Below are 20999 nucleotides of genomic sequence, written 5' to 3' on the forward strand. Positions count from 1 at the left end.
TGAGACTAAGCCCCTGAATCCAGCTGTGCCCAAAGCTCTTCTGTGTTGCACAAGCCAATACGCTCCATCCTTTCGTTTGCTTAAGCCATTAGCAGTTAGGTTTCTTTTACCGGCAACCTAGAGAGGTCTGACTAGTACACAGACCTCAGCAAGACACAATAGGACCACAGCAAATACCACAAAAATGTATAGAAGCCAGAGAGAAGGTTCAGTCCAGTCTGTGTACACACGGCCCACTGTACCGGAGGGCCAACAGAGAAGGTATAAACACAGGGATGGTTGCAAGAGTGTTTTAGAGCATTGTAAAACATGGAATGACAATATGATTTCCTTAAATCCTTCTGGAATTAGGGTGAAAAGACAAAGCTTTTAAAAACAAGGTAATCTGAATACGGCATCACCGTCATCTTCCCATTCCAGAGACAAGAAGGGTGGGTTCTGTTTAGGCTCACCCTAGGGCTACTAACTCATCTGCCTTTGTCCAGCGGGACCATCCCTATTGTAAAACTGGAAGTCCTGTTGTCCCAGGACCTCCTAGTCCCAGGCAGACCTGGACGGTTAGTCATGTCACATTTTGGGGAGCTCCAGGTTTGTATAAAAAAAAATCACAGTAGGGGAGTTCCCGTCGTGGCGCAGTGGTTAACGAATCCGACTAGGAACCATGAGGTTGCGGGTTCGGTCCCTGCCCTTGCTCAATGGGTTAACGATCTGGCGTTGCCGTGAGCTGTGGTGTAGGTTGCAGACGCGGCTCAGATCCTGCGTTGCTGTGGCTCTGGCGTAGGCCAGTGGCTACAGCTCCGATTGGACCCCTAGCCTGGGAACCTCCATATGCCGCAGGAGCGGCCCAAGAAATAGCAAAAAAAAAAAAAAAAAAAAAAATCACAGTAGGAGTTCCCGTTGTGGTGTAGTAGAAACAAATCCAACTAGTATCCATGAGGATGTAGGATTGATCCCTGGCCTCAATCAGTGGGTTAAGGATCTGGCATTGCTGTGAACTGTGGTGTAGATCACAGATGCCGCTCAGATCCCACATTGCTGTGGCTGTGGTGTAGGCCGGCAGGTGTAACTCCGATTAGACCCCTAGCCTGGAAACATATATGCTGAGACAGCAGCCCTAAAAAGACCAAAAAAAAAAAAAAAAGAAAAAGAAAGGAAAGAAAGTCACAGTAGGATTTCCCACTGTGGTGCAATAGGATCGGTGGCATCTTGGGAGTGCTGGGATGCTGGTTGGATCCCCGGCCTGCAATAGTGGGTTAAAGCTCGGGTTGCTCCAGCTGAGGCTTGGGATGTAACTGCGGCTCAGATCTGACCCCTGATCCAGAAACTCCATATGCTGTGAGGCGGCCAAACAAGAAAAAAAAAAAAGCTTTTTTTTTTTTTTTTTCTCAAAGTCACAGTAGCCCCTGCAGAAGGGGAAAGAGTGCCAAGATATCTCTTTTGCGTCTGTCACTTGAGTTTCTCTTCTGTATGCTTCAGAAGATGGAGAGTCATTGAGGATAGAGAAACCTGCTCTCTGAGGGGTCTCCTTCTAGAATCCCATGATTTATTTTTCTTTGTTTCAGGACAAATTGGCTCTTACGGATCAGTGGTTTCCGCACCTGGCTGATCGTAAGAGTCACCCAGGGAAGTGGAAACTATGTAGATTCCTGGCTACCAACACCTGCAGGTCCAACTCAGACAGAATCGGGTGGAGCCAGGGCTCTGCATTTCAAAAGATCTTGGCAGGTGACACACGTATAAATTATTCACAAACGTCAGTATGTTACCTATCATGAATAATAAATCACGTTCCGCACACCTCACTAACGGCTAAGACACACCGTTGTGTGAGACACCACGATCCCGTCCATCTCAAACTTTCCATGCTCCCTCCGGCAGAGCTACCGAACACACGGCTCGCTGCACCCCACCTTCAGGGTTTCTGCGTCTGTGGGCTGGGGCCACAGGAAATTTGCATGCCCAAGACGCTCCCAGGAGGCCTCCAGCTACTTTAGCAGCATCCTTGCAGACTGTGAGCTCAGCTGAAGGTCTTGTCTGCTCTCTTTACTCTTTGTCATCATTGTAACTCTCTCATCTCCCCCAGGATAGTCCTCTTGTAAATGAGTGAAAAATGACTCCGTGGATAAAGGTTGCAGGGACCTCATCCACAGTGACCTTCCCACCGACTTTCTAAAGCATGCTGTGCCCCGCCCCCCTTTGCATGTCAGAAAGGTTTCTGCTGGTTATCTAAGGAGTGCTGAGTGTATCATGGGACCTCAGCCGAGGACATGGGTGGGAACAACAGGATTTCCTGCTCTCAGCTTCGGGGGCTTTGTGCTGAGTACAATAAAGTGCCGGCTGCGTCAGGGCCTCCAGCTACGCCCGCTGGACTCTCTCAAAGACTCCGTTTTGCTTGTTTGTCACTTTCTAAGGCTGGCAGATTTATGTTTCACCCATAAGTCCTTTCTGTCTCTCTTTAGCTTGTCGTCATATTTAAGTTTTTAAATTGACTTGCTGGGATGTTACCCAAGCATATTCTGGTTGCAGTAGCTGTTTAGTCCTGTGGGTAACCTTGTTTTTATCCCTCTGGAAGCCTGAGAATGACTGTCCCAGCCTCTGCTCAAGCTGTGCGGGCTCGCCGATCAGCCCGTTTGTCCTCTGTTGGTGCCAGCACGGCTGCGGCACCTCGGCACTGTCTCGCCACACATCTTCATTCGTACAAGAAATGCTCCTGGACGACAGAGACGTTATGCACAGTCACCACCCAGACCTCAACCTAGACACGCCCCAAACAAAGTTAGAAAGGAAGAGAAAGCCACTGACCATCATTAGCCACTAGTTAACTAGGGGAGCTTGCTACGTTCTGCATTAGCCACTAGTTAATTAGGGGAGCATCCTACATTCTGCAGGACCGTTCAAAGGGTATTGAAGAGGCTTTGCAACTTTTTATGTAAGGGCTTGAAATAAGAAACAGCACCCAGAAAAATACTAATGATAATAACAACAGAATGTAAAGATGTCCTCTATTTTAGACTCTTGGTACTGTAACGAGATTGCAAACGATCGCTTCATTGGGGTACAGTCTTGTTACCCCCAAGAAAAAAAAGATGAGGGTCCAAAGGGGCGGGAAACAGAGGGCCTCCCCAAGTCTCCTCCCTGGAAAGAGGGTTTGGTTCTGAGCAGAACCTTTACTTAGGGAGCAATAATCCCCTCCAGGTCAGGTCTCTAAAGCAGCCTAGCTGAATGGCCAAGTCTGCAGCAATGAGCAAAAGCCTGCTGCCCAGACAGTTGATGTGGGTCCCGCCACCAGAGCTGACTAGTCAACAACTAAAGGAGCAGTCACTCTGCTGTTTCATACTGTCGACAACACGACAAGGACAATGCCTCTGCTCTGATGCCGCCCATGACAGAACTGTTCTCTGGCGCACACTGGTGTGGGCGGCTTGGCCATATCTGCCAGAAGGTTCCGGAACCTTTTAGGTGTTGTGTTCATGATATCTGTGTTTCAGAAAACATGTTTGAACCTGGCTGACAGGAATATATTCTGTTACATAATAAATAAAAATGAGGATTTAAAGTTTTGACTTTACATTTGGAGAGTTGTCACTCTAGGAGGAAAACAGGTATTTGTCTTGTGTGTGTGTGTGTGTGTGCGCGCGCGCGCGTGTGTGCGTGTGCGTGTTTGTGTGTGTGTGTAAAATCTAAATGTGACCCTGGTACATGGGTAGGAAGGAAAATTTCATCTGAACGATGGCAGAGGCACAGATACTCAAGGACTACTAGGGAGAAAAAAAGAAGTCTTAACGAATTGCGTTATGCTGACACTCTTCCATTTTCATCTCTTGTTTTCTCTCCTCACTTTGTGTGTTCTGCCTCCTGCTTCTCCTCTGCACGTCTCTCAGTAGCACCCTTGGGCCCAGCTACCAGCAGCGAATGCTTTGACCTCTATGTTCCATGAGCTTTGATTCTGACTTCTTTTCGAGATTCTATTATTTATTCCTCAAATTATGATATGAAACTACCCCAGTCACATTATCCTTTCCCTCTAGGTCCCTTCTCAGCCTACTTTTCTCACCGGAGGAAAAGATTTGCATAGGTGTAGAAAGCTGGCACCAGGGCGATTCTGGCCGCCTAGGAAATACCCACTACATATGGGGGGTATGTCAGAAACCACCAAGCCCACAGGTGAAGCTTGGGAATGGCAGTATGTTAGGAACTGAATGTAACAGGAGTGGATCTTTACTGACAATGTACCATGTGTAACTTCTATACGAGATACTACGGGGGACAGAAATGACTAAGAAGTCTACGAACAGCTTCGTTTATTGGAAGAGGCAGCTGTATACAGCGAACTGTGCTCACGTTGAAATAAACTACTGCTCTAAGACTCTGTTTCATCATGCTATATGACCGTTATTGCAATCACCACGGATCTTGCCTGTTTTTTAAAATTTAAATTTCTTTCCTTGCAAAGTTTCTCTTATAGAATCAAACTATTGAGGCAAAATGCAAAGGACTCTGTTATCCCGGTTCCATTTCTAAATCTTTTTTTTTTTAATTATTTTTTAGTCTTTTGTCTTTTTAGGGCCGTGCCTGCAGCATGTGGAGGTTCCCAGGCTAGGAGTCGAATCAGAGCTGTAGCCACCGGCCTGCACCACAGCCACAGCAACTCAGGATCCAAGCTGCATCTGCGACCTACACCACAGCTCACGGAAACGCTGGATCCTTAACCCACTGAGCAAGGCCAGGGATCGAACCCGTGTCTTCATGGATAGTAGTCAGGTTCATTAATCACTGAGCCATGAAGGGAACTCCTGAATATATATATATATATATATATATATATATATATTAAGCTGAAAGATCCTTCTCAATTGGCTGCAGTCAAGGACTCCAACTCAATACAGAGATTCCTCTGGTTCAGCCTAATAAACTTGTGCACAACTGTCTACAGCATCTTCACAGCTGGCTGATGGATCCATCTACCATCCATCCCATTGACAAAGCCAAAGACACAAAAACCTGGTGAAAGATGAAGTAGAGAGAATTCTGTGATTTAAGGAGATTGATTAACTGGTTTGCATTGGAAGGAGGTAGGTAGGAGAAATGTCTGTCAAAATTTTTTGAAGCCTGAAGATAATTTACAATTGGATGATTTCAAATATCAAGTGAAGATGGACTATCTAGATCTTTTTTTTTTTTTTTTTAATGGAAGTTCTTGGGCTACAGCAATGCCAGATCCAAGCCGCATCTGCAAACCATCCCATAGCCTGTGGCAATGCCAGATCCTTAGCTCACTGAGCATGGCCAGGGATCGAACCCACACTATGTTGGGTTCTTAAACTGCTGAGCCACAACGGGAACTCCCTATCTAGATCTTACAAAAGAAAATTCTTGAGTATTACGGGTATTCTGAAAAATTAGAGACATAAACAAAGCATGCCGAATTGAGTGGAAGAGAAAGATTGTGGTACATCCAAAATATGCTCATTTAGGGCAGTAAAGTACTAGATCATGTCTACACTCTAGGAGTAGGTTTAACTAATTAGGATTCTGCACCATGGTGTGATATTACTTGTAGCTGGAGAAAGCTATATTTTCAAAACAGCTACACTTACAGACCGCATCAGCTACAAATCTGAGAAAGGAGGGATCCATTATCTCCATTCCTAGCGGAAGTCTGAAGGATGCTATTTTGTTTCTGCTTGAGTGAAGTCAGTAAATGCATGGATCTTTTTAAGTCAGGTAGATGTAAATTCAGATTACAGATAGGCCTGGCTCTGCAGTCATTCTAAGCTTCAGTAATTTTTCCCATTTACCAATAATGGTTACAAAAATTTTTAGGGCTTCCTACCTATAAAGCACTGTTGTAAACATGGATATATTACGTCATCTAATTTCTCAATAATCCAATGAGGTGATGTGCAAAACGGAGTTAACACAGCTGGCCTGAAGCTGCTATCTTTAGAAAGCCTTGCTTATAAGTTGACTCTTTTTATTTTCCCTTTTCTAGGGCCACTTCCCTCAGCATATGGAGGTTCCCAGGCTAGGGGTCTAATCGGAGCTGCTGCCGTGGGCCTACGCCACAGCCACGGCAACACGGGATCCGAGCCGTGTCTGCGACCTACACCACAGCTCACGGCAATGCTGGATCCTTAACCCACTGAGAAAGGTCAGGGATGGAACCTGCAACCTCATGGTTCCTAGTTGGATTCGTTAACCACTGTGCCACTGCAGGAACTCCTATAAGGTTGACTCTTAACAGGTATCCGGGAACTTGGATTTCAGGAGGGCTCCTATCATTCCCTGATAAGAGTTACTCGCTGTACCTAACCATGCAAACAATGGGGTTTATGCTAAGCACCTACTCTCTCTGGGAGTCTGGAATTTTGGTATGTGCCACAAAGAGGGTGCCCAAGTGACCAGCCCTCAGTCAAAACTCCAGCACTGAGTCTCCACTGAGCTTCCCGGGTAGACACTGCGGCACACCTGTCATAATTCATTGCAGGAAGAATTATGTATGTCCTGTGTGACTCCAGTGGGAGATGAATCTTGGTAGCTTCTGCCTGGTTACCTCTGGACTTTTCCCTATGTGCCTTCCTTTTTGCTGATTTTAATTTTCCTATGAGTCCTCCTAGGTGAGTCACTGAAACTGGGGGTGGGCTAGGAGACCCTGACACAGATGTGTGACATTGTTACCCAGTTTTAAAGGTGACGAAGCTGATTCATGGAGAGGTTAAGTAACTGTCTTAAAGTCACACAGCAGGCACATAGTGCAACCAGGATTTGAACCAAGAGGGTTGGTTCCTGAGCCCTTGGCTTCTAACTCCTTTGGGGGCTCCAGAATTATAGTAATACTACTTCCTTCATTGGGTGATTGTGAGTCAAAGGTGGTGTGTTTGCTCAGAACATACTAAGTGCTCAATAAAACCATTATTTTTTTTTAATGCACCAACTGTCTATCCCTTCCACCTGCTAATCAGGAAATCTACTCTACACTTCCCACAGCTCAGTGACAAGTAGAATGTCTCCAAGAAGCTGAAACATCCACGAGGCGGGAAAGGGATGGGCATGGTATGGAATTCATTGTGCTATTTTTAACAATAATATTTATTATAAAACTTTTTTTCTGAAGAGCCAAATGGAGCTTCTACACCTTCTCTCCCCTTTCCTTGCCTCCTCTGTGGACTCCTGGTGTCCAACTTGGAGGTGCTGGACACTGCAGTGACCGTGATGGAATGACAGGCTCAACTGGGGCTGAAGCTGGGCAAGGAGGGGCAGTTTTAGCTGAGCCCCTTTCACGATGGTCACAGTATTTTCTATTCTCACCCATTCCCCAAATGGAACACGCTCTCACACAGAATACCTAGCATTCTGTTTGCTGAAATTATTTCTCAATTGCCCTTACCCCTTGCTCCCTTTCAGACCTTCTAATTAATGCAGAAACTTTCTGTTTCTTTCCACTGAGGAAACTAAATGGCCCCCGCATTCCACTGACCTCTTCTCGCACTGGCTTCGAAGAAAAACAGCCTTCTGCTAAATGCCTGTTCTCTATACGTCACAGAAAACGTACAGCAAGTTGCTATGATACCCTAGTTGGCGGATCAAGATGTCCTAGCTAGAGCTGAGTTGGCTAAAGCACAGTACCTCTACATGACAGAATTTCGAGAATAAAGGAAGATGTTGTATTTTAAAACCTCATCCCTCTACTCCTTGAAACCCCCTTTACTAGAGAAGCAGATTTCTTTCACAGTAAAAAATATGACTTGCAGGAGAGTAACGGCTTGGCATTCTATCAACTGAAATCAATGAGATCAAGTCCTTCCCTACAAGCACATTTTTTGGGGTCTTTTTGTATTTTTAGGGCCACACCTGAGGCATATGGAAGTTCCCAGGCTAGAGGTCCAATCAGAGCAGTGGCCACTGGCCTACACCACAGCCACAGCAACGCGGGATCTGAGCCTCGTCTGCCACCTATACCATAGCTCACGGCAATGCTGGATCCTTAACCCACTAAGCAGGGCCAGAGATTGAACCTGTGTCCTCGTGGATGCTAGTCGGGTTCATTAACCACTGAGCCACAATGGGAACTTCCCCTACAAGTACATTTTGATAAAAGTGAATTTGGAAGGAGCTCATGGATGTCAAGTATTTGAAAAGAGGACTTGGTCATAACAAGTGCCAGAAAAAGGAAATGCGATTTAGGAAGAAAAACCGGTGGTATCCAAAGATTGCTTCACACATATGGTAGCTTTGTCCATGGAAAATCCTCGCTCTTGGTGGTCAGCACTTTAAAAGCAATGTGGGAGAGATGGAAATAAAATGAAAAGCCTCCAATCTTTAAATAGATAATTCTTCCCCTAAGAAAAAGCAATGTCTTCACACCAAAAGCATCTATGCTGGAAGAATCCACTGAAAGGAGCTGCTTAGTCCTTAGATGAACATCTTTAAGCAAACGACTTAGTTAAAAGACTGGGCTTTCAGCTACAGCACAGTTACAGGGTCACTTGACCAACCTGGCGTAAGTCACTTTATCTATACCACCTGCGTCTCCTTAGTTTCATCATCTGGAGCGTGGAAGATAGAATAATTTACTCCCTAGGACCCTCGTGAACATTAATTAAGTTGATGCGGGTCAACAGGCCTATGCAATTATGTCTAAATCAGCACCCAAATGTTAGCTAATAATGTTACGATCCAATGAGGTTAACTAGTACCAAGACTGAAGAGGACAATCAAACATAAAACAAAAACCTAGTTTCCACTGTACTGGATGTCACGAAAGGAGGGCTACCTCAGGAGGAAAGCCCTACAGAGTTAAATTATACATGGAAAGGGTTTTGTAATAGGCTCACCATATGACTGGCCAAAATATTACCCTTTCTCCATCACGGCCACCTGAATCCTTCCTCCTGGATTTGTCTGGTTAAAATCAAACATAGGGGTCTAAAAAAGGCAATGGGCATCAATTAAGATTCAGATCAGAGCCTCTGAAGTAGCCAGTGATTTAGTTTCTGGGATTAAGGACGACAAAATCTTCCCAATGGCTGGAGAAGAATAACATTCCTTCCCATCGTGATCACCCTACATCAAGGAAATGTTTGAAATTGAGGCAGTGGATTTTGATGTGCCTGCTAAAGTTATTATATGGTTGAACTTCTGGAAAATGTGTTTTATCAATCTTTACTGTTGGTTAAGAATCTTGGAGAAAGCAAACTTGACTCCTCTCCCAATGCAATTCACTCCAAAAGGGGTCAGAGTCTAAAGGACTCATTTTGCCCGGTTGATTCGGATCCATCTGCCCGGAGTCCCCTCTCCCCTCACCATCATTCAAACGTCCTGTGCTTTCTTCACGGAAGCTGCAGGGCTGTCATTAGGCTTAGAGTAAGCTGCAATTAGCAAGCCTCTCAGCTCCACTTCCAAGGAACTTCTTTTTCAGTGGAAATTTTTGTAATGTTCCTGTCTGATTTGTTAACTCTTCCCTGGAGGCCAAACTCCCCAGCTCAATCCTTGGCAATGCAATTCTAACAGTGAATGATACCCTTTGGGACCAACTAATTATTCTAATTTCTTAAATTTGGCTTCCAGCTGTTTTGGCACCTCCCAGACAGCACCCTTCACATTTTAATTCTGCTAAACTAGGAAATGTCTGGCTTTCCTGTCTGAATAATCAGAGATTTACAAGATAGGATCTTGGCTCTCACCAGGCCTCTTCAGGGTGGTCAGGGGTAGTAACTGAAAGCCCCGGTGGTTCAGGGACTCGCTTGCGTTTATTTTATTGGAGAAGGTGATAAGGTATTTGCCAAGGTCACCCCACTCAGGGACCAAGACACCACTTCGAACCTAACGGTGATCACCTGACAGCGGCTTCTCCACGCTCCCCTGGGCCCACGTGACCGTTTGCAAATTAGGTAGGAGGGGCGGGGATGGAGGATAACCAGAAATCCCAGCGGATGGAGACAGGCTTTAAACCGCAAAGGCCAAACTGATGATTTCACGAACGTACAGGTAAAACAAACATAATTTATCAACTATATGTGTTCCTGTGATTCCTCATTAGCACAGAAAATCAAGAGTTGTCTATGTTTTAAAGGTAATACCATGATTTTTTTCCCTAGTTACTAATGAGTCACTCTGAGGTAGCTACCATAACACTCAGGCACATTACACATCCACACATGATGAGACAAACGATCGCAATAGTTTTCCAAATTTAAACCCACTTAAACCCACTCGAAAAATAGCTCCAGGCTGGCAGGGCTATTGGGCTGGTTTCCCGAAGTGCCCAGCCCCCTCTAAGGCCTCCATCAGTATTTGCTACATGATAGGTCTACATGATAACGAAGGAAAGCTAACTTTAAAAAATCCTTCTTATATTTCAACCCTTGGACCTCTGCGACCTTGTTTATCACTTAGGTAGTGAAATACGTACCCTTCTGACCTTCTTTACAGAGGCTGAACGGAATTCAATTGGTTTCCTTCATCCTAGAAGACATCTGCATATTTGCCAAGGTCACCTTCTTCTGGAATTCTCTTTCCTTTAGGCTCCTTCTCCTTTTTGAAACCTTATTCTCTCGCCTCCTTTTCCTCCTACTGGCTAATATGTATCAAGCATTTAATGAGTCAGATATTGCTTTAGGTACTTGGCGCATATTCTACATTGACTTAGAGAACACTCAAAACTGCGTACTGACTCATAAAATCTTCAAAACAACCCAGTAAGGAGGGACTGTTATTAGCTCCTTTCTGCAGACGCAAACATGAGAAACAGAAAGGTAGAGTGAGTTGCTCAAGACCACACAGTGGGTGGGTGGTGGAGGTGGGATTCGAGCCCAGGCGGTTGGCTCCAGAGCTGCCTCTCAAGCATCCCACCCTTTCCTCTGGCCCTCCTGGTTCTGCCCCTTTCTTGAATGCCAACTATCACTTAAAAAAAAAAAAAAAAGGAGATAGATAATAATGATCACTTCATTAAAAATGGGCTTATATTATATGTTCTATAGTATTTGTTGCTTTGAATCTGGCTCACTTTTTTAATGTCTTGGTATATAGATCAGCTTTATTCTTTTTGAACAGTGCCATGGTCTTTTAAAGAGTGGACTGTCAAATTATAATAAGGACACACCAGATGGGACATTCTGATTATGTTCACATTTTCAATAACACGCACAATTTTGTCTCAAATAGCCTCGAAAGAAAGAAACGTGTGCTGGGTCGAACTCAAATAGAGCGTGTTGGGCCAAGAAGATTCTCTATGCTGTTAAGAAAGAAATTATTCAGCAGAGAGAAAACATGACATAGAAGAGACCAACACTTCTCTAATTGGGTATTCAAGGAATATTATTGTTGGCGATGTTAATTGGTGTATACGAAAAATCTTTTTCCTGGGTACCACTTTGTTTAACTATGAAATAGACACATCTCTCTGCTAAATCATCTTGGTAGGAAGCCAGGAGGGCCAGTCCCTGAACCACTGGCCTGGCCTGCTTAGAGTAAAGACACCACACAAAAGTATTACTGAAGTTTTCCTATGGCCAAAGCAAACAGCCAGCAACATTTTCTCTGAAAAAAATGTTCAGGCCCAAAATATTCTTTGCTCTGCTCTAGGAAGCGGAACTCTGTTTTTCAATCAAGCTGTTTCTAAAATACTAGAGCAGATTCAGTTGGCTTTCCTGGGGAAAAGTCTGTTTTGTGCCTATAGCATGGGCGGCCCAAGCAGGTAGGCTTCTTGCTTTCGTAACCCATTGCCAGGCTGCCACCCACTCGTCTGGGGGCCCGGGATGGGATGGGATGGAATGGGGTGGCTTCCACCCTGGTCCAGGGATTGGCTTGCTGATCTCCAGAAGTGCATGAGGCCCAGCGGCCTTGCCCCTCTGCTCAGGCCATCTTTCCTTCCCAACACCACCTCCTCACGCTTTTCTACATCCTTCCTACTCTATGAAGACCACCGTGAGTGAATCTACTGCCGCTCCTTAACCTACTGAGCCATGAGGGAACTCTCACTTAACTACTTTTTAAATGCGATTTGGGGGGTGTGTGTCTTTTTTGCTATTTCTTTGGGCCGCTCCTGTGGCATATGGAGGTCCCCAGAGCTATAGCTGCCGGCCCACGCCAGAGCCACAGCAGCGCGGGATCCGAGCCGCGTCTGCAACCCACACCACAGCTCATGGCAACGCCGGATCGTCAACCCACTGAGCATGGACAGGGACTGAACCTGCAACCTCATGGTTCCTAGTCGGATTCGTTAACCACTGAGCCACAACGGGAACTCCGGGATGATGCTTTCTTTAGTAAAAGGCCACTCTTGGAGGTACACCAGTTTGAAGTCCACGTCCCTGTGCCCTCTCCAGCCCTTACCGAAAGCTTTGATTGCATTACTACCCCTAGCTGGTGGTGCTTGTGGTGTAGTAAATATCCTAACACTGATACTCTTAGAGTGAAGATTACACATGCAACACTCCTATGCCCATGGCTGCTACAGCACCTAGCAAGCCAGCACAGATAATCTCATCATTTTAAGACAACGGATTCTCAGTTCTACACAATATGAAGTAATGCCTTTGTTTATAATGCCTGCCCTTCCTTCAGACTAAAAAAAAAAAAAAAACCAAAAAAACCCAAACCCAAACCCCTCAAAAATGCAATAAAAAAAGAAGCCAAGAAAGTAAACAACGTAAAGCAACCAAAGAAACAAGCAAACATCACCTAGGAGTCCTAAGTCTTCCCAAAGCAATTCTTCCAAAATCCTGACCCCTTCATTAAGTGGTCCTTTTATCTATCTTGCCATGAAAATAATGAAATGATGAAAAATTAAATAACTATGTACTCCACACCCTGGCTATTTTCTTTTAAATACAATTATACACAATTTGTTAATCTTCACTGTCAAAAGCACATGTAATCAAAAACAGTTACATGTGCTTTTGAAAACTATATGATGGACAGCATGTTGTGTATCACTGTTGAGATGTGTTTACAGTCATCACATGCTTCACATCTGAGGTCCTTTTTGACCATAAAGTCCATGAAGACACAACCTCACTAAAACCCGATACCATATTATAAGGAGAATTGGGTTTGACTGACTCAAGTCATATTTGCGGCGCTTCTTGAAGGCATGAAACCAAGTGCAAATGGTTTTAATATCTTGACCACTTCCCACATATGAGCTCCCCAAGGATGGGGACTTGATCTGCTTGGCTTTACAATGAACTCCCCAACACCCTGCACTATACCTGGCCCATACTAGGCCCTTCACAACTGCTGAATAAATAACTACTGACTGACTTTCTCAAAGGAGATAGCCCCTCTATGCCGGGTGATTTCATGTGTCACCTTGGTGAGGCCAGGATACTCACACATTTGGTCCAACACTATTTTAGATGTTACTGTGACGTTATTTTTAAGTAAGATCAACATTAAAGCCAGCAGAGTCTGGGTGAAGTGGTAAAGCTCGCATGTGAGTGGGCCGCAGCCAATGAGATGGAGGCCTTAAGAGAAGAAAGGCTGACTTCCTCTCCGAGCGAAAGCCCTGCCAGTGGACTGGCTCTGCACTCAGCGGCGACATCGCATCTTCCCTGGGTCTCCAGCCTGCCAGCCTCCTCTGCAGACTGTGAACTTGCCAGCTTCCATAAATGCATGAGCCAATTCTCTCTGTGTATACCTACCCCTATATCCTCTCGGTTCGGGTTCTCTGAAGAACCCTGAATGATGCCGTATCCCTCAGTCATTTACTCTTTCAAGGAGTTAGTCCATATATATATGTGCCGTTTACCAAGAAGTATTCGCACCCACCAAGACCCCGCAGTCACCAAAGCCAGACCAGGGACACAGCCCCAACGCCAGCCATGGATCTCAGCGTCTGCACTCTGGTGGAGGAACAGAGAACATTACCCCCCGCGCCCCCCGCGCCATGATCTGCTTCCCTCATGACCCCGAGCACCTGCTGCACATTTTCCCTCCGGAGAAACAGATACTAAGAGAACTCTGAACTTGTGAAAGCTATGTTTTGATGGCGTTATGCGAGGCACAGGCTTACTACCGGGCTTTTAGGGGAAAATACTTCCCATCGTGAGGCCGAGCCACTGATAGTATCACTTCCTCTAAATATTTCCACTCTTTATGAGTGAAGCTGTGGGTGGGGAATTTTAGAGGCAAGGAAACAGTCAAAAGGTTATGACAGGTTCACTGGCATGGTACCATTTGATGACTCTGTGCTAATTAGTCCTATATACTCTAAGGAAAAGATCAGTCTGAAAATCCAGCACACCTGAGGCTCCAGAGGATGCTGGATCAGGATCTAGCAAAGTGGTTAGGACTCGTGCTGGCCATTTGCCAGTTGGGTGAAGGATACTTCACAGATCCCTGTGTCAAGGGGAAGTGGACAGTGAGAGTGAAAGCTTTCCTTAATGTGCCCACAATCCACACAGTTCTCTGTCCGGGGGTACCGTTTATCTTGAGGGGTCGTTTTCATTTCTTCTTTCCCTGCCTTTAAGGCCCCTCTGATGTCTTTTTCCTTCTGGCTCTCCTAATTCATTCACATTTTAGCCTCAGTTAAAACCTGTTTCTAACATGAGACAAACTTCATGCCTCTGCTGGTAGGATTTTGTGCACGGGAGAGGGAGAAATTTGGGAGTCACTGTGCCTTCCTGCAATCATAGCCCGAGCCTTCATCTTTGGCAATGACCTAGGGCTGTCTGTTGATAGAGATGTTAAACAGATTGTCATTTGTCACAATAGGATGCTCTACAGCCGTGTGAAAATGAATTCTTGGCACCTATCTGCATCAGCACGGGTAACCATCAAAAACAGCTGAGCCATGGGGCCAGTTGTGGAGGAATGCGTGTGGCATGACTGCATGTGTTGAAAGTTCCAAACAGGCAAAAACATACTGCATATACACATAAACTATATATAAATTAACATATATATAAATTGCACCAACACATATACATATATGTTCACATGAGGCCAATCTAAAAAGAAAAGTAACCGAATGTGATTAATACAAAATTTAAGACAGCATTCCCTTCAGGAGCTGGGAAGGTGGGTGGTGGGTAACCATGTATTTATTTTCTTATTTCTACTCTTACTCGGAAGGTGTACACACATTCTATTTCTCTCTTTCTGTTTATTTAATGGTCACACTCAGGGCATATGGAAGTTCCTGGCCCGGCTGGATCCTTTAACCCACTGTGCCAGGCTGGGATCGAACCCACACCTCCACAGTGACCCAAGCTGCTGCAGTTGGATTCCTAACCCACTGTGTCACAGTGGGAATTCCTATAGATATCTCTTTGTAGTATGAAATGTTTCACATTGTTTTAAACTTTTTCTAAAGTGAACTTTACCTGGATTACTAACTCTTATTTACCACCTTCCTTGGAAAGTAGAAGTTGGGGGGTGGGGTGGGGCTTGCTTGTAGGAATTACATGGAGAGTCGCATTATAGGCCTCCTTTAACCAAAGCTTCTAATCTGAAGTGTGTGTGAAAAGGCATGTGAATGTACCAGCACCTCCACCTGTCACTGCAGAGCTACTCCTGGACCCCCAGGACTCGTCCTCAGGGCAGAACTACTTTACAGTGGAGCCTGGGGGGGTGTGTGTGTCCATTTCAAGTACTCTTACCCATCACTGTCTGGGCATTTGGAAGCCACCGTGGGCACAGTGAAGTTGTTTCTTTATTTATTTTTAATTTAAAAAAATATTATAGCTCCACCCATGGCATATGGAAGTTCCTAGGCCAGGGACTGAATTCAAGCCACAGCTGTGGCCAACCCTGGATCCCTGAACTCACTGCACAGGGCCGGGAATCAAACCTGCACCTCCACAGTGACCTGAGCCACTGTGCCAAGGTGGGAACTCCTAAAGCTGTTTATTTTGATGACCAAAAAACCTGCAGCACATGAGGACCCCCTCCCCGCCTTGCCCAGGACATCCACGCTATTCCTGGCCCTGCCGTGCGCATTGGGCAGGGACTGGGTGGGACAGGACACAGCTGTGGCCTTGGGGGGCAGCTGCTCTAGGGCAGATCTGCCCAGTCTCTTCTCAGTCAAGTCCCACTTGTTGGGGTTTCCATCTCAGGCGTGCTTCCAGTCTAGTGAGTAGTAACACACTTCGTTTCTTTAAACTGACTCCCTTTTCGGGTCGTAGGAAAAGGGGGAATTCGATGGAGCTGGGATCCAAACGTACAGACTTCCAGCTATAAGATAAGTATTTGGGATGTAATGGACAACATGACAAGTGTAATTAACACTATGTTACATGTGAAAGTTTGGAAAAGCATACATCTGAAGAATTCTCATCATGAGAAAAAAAATTTTTTCTATTTAATGTATCTGTATGAGACGATGGCTGTTCAAATCAATTACGGTCATTATTTTACGATGTACGTGAGTTAAATCTTTATGCTGTACGTCTTAAACTTGTTCAGCGCTGGATGTCAACTATATCTCAATAAAACTGGAAGAAAACAAAAACGAAAAAGGAAAATAAATAGACTCACTTTTTAAAATACTTAAAGATACGTATATTTAAAAAAAAAACTTGGAGTTCCCATCGTGGCTCAGTGGTTAACGAATCCGACTAGCAACCATGAGGTTGCAGGTTTGATGCCTGGCCTCGCTCAGTGGTTGCCATGAGCTGTGGTGTGGGTTGCAGACGAGGCTCAGATCTGGTGTTGCTGTGGCTGTGCCGTAGGCTAGCGGCTACAGCTCCAATTAGACCCCTAAGCCAGGGAACCTCCATATGCCACAGGTGCAGCCCTAGAAAAGACTAAAAAAAAAAAAAAACAAAAAAAAAACCAAAAACAACTTTCCTGACACTCCTGCAAATAAAAAACCAAGGCCATTGTTGTTTATAGGAGGTAATCATAAAAAATAAATGCAGGAAGACAAAACCATGCTATTCAGTTTTAGCCAGCTGTCACTGCCTCACAATGGCTCATAGCCTGAGGTTGACTTTCTCTTCGTGAAAAGGGTAAAGTAAAATGGCCACAGCTTAGAGGGTCTTTCGATCAGGCCTACATCAGAGGATCAAAAGAGTGAAATGGAAAAGCTTTCTCTATGGCAGAGTCTAGTGACTCAAGGTGATTAAATGCCACATCTGGTATCGGGTGCCATATCAAATTATCACATTGTGTCCCACACTTTGGAGATTGTGCTCAAATGAGTTCTGGGGAGACAGAGAGCAGGGAGAGGGGAGGGGAGCTGCAGTGAGATACAGCTTCATGTGGTGCCGCACAGGGTGCGTCCAAAGGAGCTGCCTCTGTGCTGGTACCTGGGTCCTTCCTCCAAGCAGATCTCAGAAAGGGACGAAGAGGACCCCCCTCACATGCTCTGGAGTGGATATGGGGTGGTGGGGGGCAAGGGGGAGGAGGGGAAGAGGGAAGAGAGGAAAGCCATAAAGGGCGCATTCCCAAGCCAGCTACCACCGTGGGCAAGTGGAGCTAAGCCCAGGGGGAAACTTTGAGAAAAGGTAAAAGAGTTGTCTGAGAATTATTCCACTCAGGCCCAGGGGGAGCTGGGATATTTACAGTCCATTAGAGAGTTAATTCCTGGGTGTTTTCCTTGGTTTGGGCAGTTGCAGTGGCCCTGCTTGGCCTGGAGGAAGCCCTCGGGTCATGAGAGAAAGATCCAGGCTGTTAGAAGTCTGCCGACCCCTCTGCTGAGGCCTGAGGGTGTAGGTAGGACTCCAGTGCTTTAGGACATCCCGTCTCTGCTAGATACTTAAACAAATTATCACGTTTAATCTTTACCACAGCCCTTCAAGACAGCGACTGATTTCCCCTTATTTACATATAGAGGAAGAGGCACCGGAAGTTACGTCATTTGACCAGTTACACGGCCTGTGTTCGCCTGCACTTCTGCTTGGACTTTTCTGGTCTTTTTCTTTTTTCTTTTTCTTTTTTTTAATACTGAGGTGAAATTCACATGACATAAACTAGCCATACATTTAAAGAGAACAATTCAGGGACATTCAATACATTCACTAGGCTGTGACACCAACCACCTGTCTTTAGTTCCAAATCTGCCTCAACCCCCAGTGGAAACCCCATTCCCATGAAGCAGTTGGTCCCCATATTTCTCTGTGCCCAGTCCCCAACCCGCATCCTGTTTCTACGGGGTTACCTATTCTGAGAGTTCGCATAAATGGAATCACCCTTTTGCAGCCTGGTTTCTTTTACTTAGCACACTGTTTTTGAGGGTCATACATGTTGTGCATGTATCAGCACCTCATTCTTTTTGTGGCTGAGTAATAGTCCATCATATGGATATACCGGAACTCATTTATCCATGCGTCTGTTGAGGGGCACTTTAGCTCTTTCAACTTTGGGCGACTGTGAACAGTGTTGCTATGAATGCCCCATTTTCAATTCTTTGGGTCTATACCGAGGAGTGGAATGGCTGGGTCATGTGGGAATTCTTTAGTGAACTTTTCAAGACACTATCCTATCTTCTCAGAGAGCTCAATCTCCTCTCTGTCCATTTAAATGTTAGGATTTCTTGAAATTCAGTCCTAAGCCATCCCCTTCTCCCTGAGTTGATATTCTCTCTCAAGGATGTTTCGTCCATATGCACGGCATCGATGAGCATGTCCGTGCTAAGGATGGCCAGGCCCCTGCTCTGACCTCTAGACCAGGATGTCAGCTGCCTGGCTGACGTTGGCCTTCAGATGTGTCCCAGGCCCTCCAAAATCACCTAGAACAGAACTCACCCTGGACCTGGTCTTCCACCAATTATTCTAGTCTCTGCGACCAGCAGGCAGCATCAACATCCATCTGGATGCCCAAACCCGGAAACGGGATCATCTCCAAGGCTTCCCCTATGGTCTCGTTTCTTGTCCTTTCTAGATGACCCCCTCACCTGTCTAATTCTGTCTCCATTGTGTCTGTACTCCCATAGATACCCTTGCTTGCCTGACTCCATCAACCTTCTAATGGGCTCCCAGCCATTCTCCTCATTTTAAGGGATTCCTTAAAAATCCATTTCCGCCCACAAGACCCCAGGCTCCTCCATCAGTTTTATTTTATTTTATATTATTTTACTTTATTTTTTGCTACTTTAGGGCCACACCCTCGGCATATGGAGGTTCCCAAGCTAGGGGTTGAATCAGAGCTGCAGCCACCGGCCTATGCCACAGCCACAACAATGCAGGGTTCAAGCTGTGTCTGCAGCCTACACCACAGGTCACGGCAAGGCTGGATCCTTAACTGACTGAGCAAGGGTGGGGATCAAACCTGCATCCTCATGGATCCTAGTCAGGTTTGTTAAGTGCTGAGCCATGAAGGGAACTCCTAACACCAATTTTAGAGTCAGCAGCATCTTCCAGCTGCCTCCTTTTCTGGCCTCCTCTGGAGCCACTCCTCTCTTCCCTCCAGCCACAAAGGCCTTACTTTAGCCGGACAACTTGGGTCTCGGGCCACAGGGCATGCCCTAAGCTGTTCCTCACACCTGGCACTCGCCAGCCCTTTGCCTCGTGCCCTCCTACCCTTTTTCCGATTCTGATGGCCACTGTCCTTATGGAAACCTCCCTGACTCCCAGACAGAAAGGATTCCCCCAAACCTGCTCTGGTCTTCATCACATTTGTGTCATTATTGTCTGCCTCTCCTGGGGACTGCCAGCTTTGGGGCAGGGGTTGGGGGGGACATTAGTTTTGTTCCATCTTACATAAGTTTGTTTTTTTTTGGTTTTTTTTTTTTGTCTTTTTTGCTATTTCTTGGGCCGCTCCTGCGGCATATGGAGGTTCCCAGGCTAGGGGTCTAATCGGAGCTGTAGCCACCGGCCTACGCCAGAGCCGCAGCAATGTGGGATCCCAGCCACGTCTGGGACCTACACCACAGCTCACAGCAACACCGGATCGTTAACCCACTGAGCAAGGGCAGGGACCAAACCCGCAAGCTCATGGTTCCTAGTCGTATTTGTTAACCACTGCGCCACGACGGGAACTCCGTAAGTTTTGACTTAAAAGTGGCCGCCAGGGAGTTCCCATTGTGGCTCGGTGGTTAATGAATCCGACTAGTGTCCATGAAGACTCGGGTTCAATCCATGGCCTCACTCAGTGGGTTACGGATCCGGCATTGCCGCGAGCTGTGGTGTAGGTCCCAGACGTGGCTGGGATCCCACATTGCTGTGGCTCTGGCGTAGGCCGGCGGCTACAGCTCCAATTCAACCCCTAGCCTGGGAATCTCCATATGCAGCAGGTGCGGCCCTAAAAAGCCAAAAAAAAAAAGTGGCTGCCACACCATGAATACCCACTAGATAATTTTTCAATAATTTAATGAACTAATTAAGGAGAAATGGTGGGTCTCTAACATGAAACTGATTTCACATCCTGCCCTTTGCATGGCTCCCCTCTGCTCCATTCTTAGAACAGGAACGTCCTTGAAAATAAACAAACTTGGGAGGAAACAGAAACAGGGAGGAAAACCGCTTGGCTGGTTCCCAGGGTTCTGTCATGAGGAGTGTTCTTCACACCCACCTCTGGGTGGGAAACCAGCTTCTGGGGGAAAGACGGGCTCTCCAGGCAGGAGGGGAAAAGCCCGGAGCCGCTGCCCTCCCCTCCCTCTTGTCACTAGCATGGGGACTAGACCGCTCACCCATCTCCAGGCAGCTCTGGACAGTGTCAAACCCTTTTCGATGGGCTTTCCCCCTTTAAGGCGGTATGTGCTCTTCATTTTGAAGCTACTTCAGCAAGATAAAAAGGTTGCCTCAAGTCCTTTACAGAAGAAAGGCAACCGAATGAATGAACAAACCAAATGAACTAATAAACATAAAGAAAAGTAAGGATGGAGCTGTTGGGCTGGCCTGGTGTGGCCACACAGGATAACCTGTCCCCAACCCCTTGGGGTACCAAGGAGCCACCCTGCCGAGCCTGCACCACACACACACACACACACACACACACACACACACGCACACACGCACACACGCACACACACACACGGAATACGGCTCTCAGCCCCCCTTTCTTGCCCCTCAGTCACTCCCTCGTTCCCAGGGAGGCTGAAAAGGACATCATAAATG

General features: G+C 46.1%; 1 protein-coding gene across 2 annotated transcripts in view; it reads right to left on the bottom strand.

Annotated features, from left to right (window-relative positions):
• NEDD9 (neural precursor cell expressed, developmentally down-regulated 9) overlaps positions 1-20999 on the bottom strand; it is a 286215-nt gene that overhangs the window by 154513 nt on the left and 110703 nt on the right. The window lies entirely within an intron of this gene.

This window comes from Phacochoerus africanus, chromosome 9, assembly GCF_016906955.1.
Source record: "Phacochoerus africanus isolate WHEZ1 chromosome 9, ROS_Pafr_v1, whole genome shotgun sequence".
NCBI lineage: Eukaryota > Metazoa > Chordata > Mammalia > Artiodactyla > Suidae > Phacochoerus > Phacochoerus africanus.